Below are 5000 nucleotides of genomic sequence, written 5' to 3'. Positions count from 1 at the left end.
GGGGGGGGGGGGGGGGGGGGGGGGGGGGGGGGGGGGGGGGGGGGGGGGGGGGGGGGGCGGGGGGGGGGGGGGGGGGGTTGGTGTAATTTTTTAAATTCTTTTTATATAAAAAAATTTTTTTTTGGAAACGGGACGGAAATTTAAACCCCCCGGGGGCTTTTCGGAAAAAAAAGAGGAAAAGAAGGGGCCCCCTTTTAAACCCTTGAGAGGAAAAAAAGGGAGAAAAATGAAAAAAGAAAAAAAAAACGGGAAAAGGAAAAAAAAAGAAATAAAACCCAAAGGGGAGAAAAAATGTGAAAATAAGTTTAATTAACCCCCCTTTATGGGCTTTAAAAAAAAACCATAAAAACGCCCCCAGACCTTCTTAAAAAAAGCAAAAACCTAAACCCCGGGCGTCTTGAATTTAAAGATTTTGCATAAAGATATTCCTTCAATCAACCCCGGAGCCGGTTTTTTAGAGAAAGCAAATATACCGATATTCCTTTTAATTTTTTTTTCCCAACTTAAAAAGGAACGTGAAATCTGAAAAAACCAAAGGAATTTAAAATTTTCCAATAGGGGCTCCCATTTTTTAAAAAAGGAAAAAAAAACCCCGATAAAACAAAAAAGAAAAAAAAGAAAAGAAAAACCAGAAAAAAAAGGGGAAAGAAAAAAATAGATAATTCTTTTGGATTTTCTCGGTGAACCCCGGGAAATTTTGGTTTTTGTTAAAAAGAAAAATATAGAATACTTGAAAATTTTTCCCAATAGGTTCTTTATAAAATGTGCAAACAATTTCGTTTAAAAAAATTTTTCCAAAAAGGAAAACCAAAAAAACCAAATTTTGAAAACGAAAAAAAAGAAAAAAGGCCTTTAAAAAAAAAAAAGGAAAAAAAAGGAATGCATTGATTTATCAACCACAAACCAACAAAAAAAAACAAAACAAAAAACCAAACAAAAAAAACCAACAACCCAAAAATAAAACCTACACCAAACCAAATAATTAATTAAAAATTTTATTTTGCAAATAATCCCAAAATATAATCATATTAATAAAAATGGAAAAAAAGATTTTGTATAAAACAAAAAAAACAAAAAAAAAAAAAAAAAAAAAAAAAAACAAATAAAATTTAATTAAAAATTAATATATATATAATATATGTATAATATAATATAATAAAATATATATGTATATTTAATTTAATATATATTTAATATATATATATATAGGGTTTGGGTTTTGGGTTGTTTTTTTTATTATTATTTATTAAAAATAAAAAAACATAAAAAAAAAAAAAAAAAAAAAGGAAAAAAGAGAAAAAAAAAAAAAAAAAAAAAAAAGAGAAAAAAAAAAAAAAAAGGGGGGGGGGGGGGGGAGAGAGAGAAAAAAAAAAAAAAAAAAAAAAGGAAAGAGGGAGAGAGAGGAAGGAAGGAGAGAGGAGGAGAGAGAGAGGGGGGAAAAGGGAGAGAGAGAGAGAGAGAAGAGAGAGAGGGAGAGAGAAAAGGAAAAAGAAAAAGAAAGAAAGGGGAGAGAGAGAGAGGGGAGAGAGAGGGAGAGAAGAGGAGGGGAAAAGAAGAGGAAGAGGGAGAGGAAGAAGAGAGGAAGAAGAAAAGAAGGGGGAGGGGAGGGAGAGAGAGAGAGAAAAGAGAGCGAGAGAGGAAAAAAGGGAAAAAAAGAGAGAGAGGAGAGAAGAGGAGAAGAGAGAGAGAGAAAAAAAAGAGAGAAAAAGAAAAAAAAAAAGAAAAGAAAGAGGGGGGGAAAAGAGAGAGGGGAGAGAGAGAAGAGGAGAAAGAAAGAAAGAAGAGAAAGAGAGAGAGAGAGAGAAAGAGAGAGAGAGTGGGGGAGAAGAAGAGAGAGAAAAGGGGAGAGGGGAGAAGAGAGAGAGAGAGAGAGAGAGATGGGTTTGACGCCACACTTCTTATCCCCGAGTGGGGTAAATGAAGCAAGGCCACAACGCAGACATTTTCCGGCTTTTAGTGACAAATCCTCCATCGCCGGTTTCTGAGAGAGATTTTGTTTACTCCATTTTACTCCAGCATAAGTTTAACGACGCTGGATTTCTGATTAAGTACATGAATCCTACCAAACCAACGATAAACTACGTAAGGTACAAACATATATCCCCTTTAATGTGTATATTGTTACATATTTTCCGTAATTTCCCGAAGGTTTGCCAAGGGGCAAAGTAAAAGCCGTTCGAAACCGTGAATCGAACCCGAAACCGAACAAGGAGCCGATAAGCTTCCCGAGGACGCACTTATGCACACACACACAGACAGACAGACAGAAAACACACAACACCACACACCACAACACACGCAACCACACACACAACACCACACACACCACACACACAAAAACCACCACACAATACCACCACACAACACACACCACAACACACACACACGAACACCACAACGCACACAACACCGGCCCGAAAGAGCCAATAAAAGGAATTTGTGCGGTTACTTGCTCAGATAAACCGTCTATCCTACTCAGAACCGAGCGAAAACGTCTGCTCCAGAGCCCCCCCCCCCCCCCACACACACACAGACAACCCTCCTATCTACTCGATTTGCTTCCCCGACGCCCGCAGCGCCCGTCACGCCCGTCTACGTCACCCGCGGGGCCTCCGTCACCCGCGGGGCCTCGAGCTAATGCCGCGTAGAGACGCTCACCCGACGCCAGATCGCGACCCCGTAAATCACACAGAACTCCCGCACATAACATTCACGGGTCGTCAGGGTTATGCGGGAAATGTTTTCTTTATGGAACGGTTACTATGCCTCATTAGGCCGCGGGGAAGGGAGAGGCAAGGGGGATGGGGAGAGGGCATAGGGGAAGGGGAGAGGGTAACGGAAGGCGAATGGATGGGGAGAAAGACAGTCGAAGAGAGATTTCGGTCGATAAGTTAGATACAAGAAGGAGAATAGTGGGTTGTACTAAAATATTCCCAAAGGCACACATGCAAGCCCATTCTCTCTTTTCTTCCCCCCTTTCTCTCCCTTTTTTCTTCTCTCTCCTCTTCTCTTCTTCTTCTCTCCTTTTTTCTTCCCCTTTTTCCCCTCTTTTGTTGTTCTTCTTCTTTCTCTTCTCTCTCCCCCTCTTCTCTCTTTTTCTTTTCCCCTTCCTTCTCTCTCCTCTCTCTCAGTTTTTCTCTCTCTTGTTGCCTTTCCCCTGTTGTCTCTTTCGTCTCGTTCTGTCTGTCCCCTCCTTCTCTTTCTCTTCTCCTCTCTCTCTTCTCTTCTTCCCTCCTCTCTCTCCCCTCCCTCTCTCTCCTCTCTTTCCCACTCTCTCTCTCTCTCCTTCCTTCTTCCCCTCCTCTCTCTCCTCTCCCTCTCTCCTCTCCCTCTCCTTCTTCCTCTTAATTTTTACCTTCTTTTAATTTTTCTTTCCCCAGCCCCTCTCTCCTGTTACTTTTCTCCCTTTTTTTTCCTCTCTGCTCCCCTTCTTCGTTCTCCCACACCACACAACCCCCAACACACACACACACACACACACACACCCACACACCCCATATATATATAGATATTAAATATATATAAAAAATTATAAATATATATAAATATATATTTTTAATATAAAATATATATATATATACAATACACACAACACACAAATCTCGTGTGGTGGTGGTGTGTCGTGGAGTATAGTTGATATGTAAATTAATAATAATATATATATATAATATAATAAATATAAACATATATATAAACATATATATATAATATTTTTATATTAATAATTATATAATATAATATATAAATATTATGTGTGTGTGTGTGTGGGTGTGGTGGTTGTTGTTGGGGCGAGTGTGTGTGTGGTTGTGCGCGTATGTGTGTGAGTGTGGTGGGATTGTGTTGTGGGTGGTGTTTTGTGTGGGGTGGGGTGTTGTGTGGTGTGTTTGTGGTGTGTGGTGTGTGTATATATATAAAATAATACTATATATAAATGTATATATTAAAATATATATTAAAATATATATGTAATTATATATATATATAATTAATTTTAAAATATATATTATATATATATATAAAAAATTTTATATTATTGTGTGTGGTGTGGTGTGTGTGTGTGGTGTGTGTGTGTGTGTGGTGGTTGGGTACATTTTAGTAAAGTGTGTGGTATAAAAATATATATAATATAATATATAAAAATATAATATATAAAAAATTTTTAAAAAATAATATATATATACTCAAATATAGGGGGGTGTGTGCGGAGTGGGTGTGTCGGGGTTGTACATACTAGGTGAAATAAATATATAAATTATATATATATATATATTATAATAATAATATATTATATATATAAAATACAAAAATATATATAATTTTATATAATTAAAATATGTAATAATAATTTTTAATAAAATATATATATTATAGATATAATATATATATATAATAATTATATATATAACATATAAATTTGGTGTGTGGGATATTTTAAAATAAAAAAAAATATATATTATAAAAAAAATAAAAAAATATTAAAATATGAAAATACAAAAATCAACATAAACAACACACACACCAACCACAACAATACATAATATATATATATATATATTATATAATAATAATAATATATATATAATTATATAAAAATAAAATATATAATAAATATAATGTATTAAAAGTATATGTATATAATATAATAAATAAATTTTATTATATAAATATATATATATTATATTATATATAATATACAACCCACAACACAACACACAAAAAAAAAACACACCACACACAAAAACCCACACAGATTATAATTTTAAGATGTGATAATATGTGGAATATTATGTTATAATAGACCTACATAAATGTTTTATACAAACAATTATATATATATATATAATATATAATATATAAATATAAAATATATATATAATATAGAAATATGATATGTGGGGTGTAGATGTAATATGATTTTTTTTTATATATATGCAATGTAATTAATTATATATATATAATATTATAATATATATAGAAAATAAATAAATATAAATATATAT

General features: G+C 34.0%; 1 protein-coding gene across 1 annotated transcript in view; it reads left to right on the top strand.

Annotated features, from left to right (window-relative positions):
- The window catches only part of LOC119573407, a 71442-nt gene that overhangs the window by 10694 nt on the left and 55748 nt on the right, over window positions 1-5000 (top strand). The window lies entirely within an intron of this gene.

This window comes from Penaeus monodon, chromosome 5 (assembly GCF_015228065.2).
Source record: "Penaeus monodon isolate SGIC_2016 chromosome 5, NSTDA_Pmon_1, whole genome shotgun sequence".
Taxonomy (NCBI): Eukaryota; Metazoa; Arthropoda; class Malacostraca; order Decapoda; family Penaeidae; genus Penaeus; species Penaeus monodon.
The sequence above is the reverse complement of the archived record's forward strand: the minus strand, read 5'-3'. Positions and strand labels throughout refer to the sequence as shown.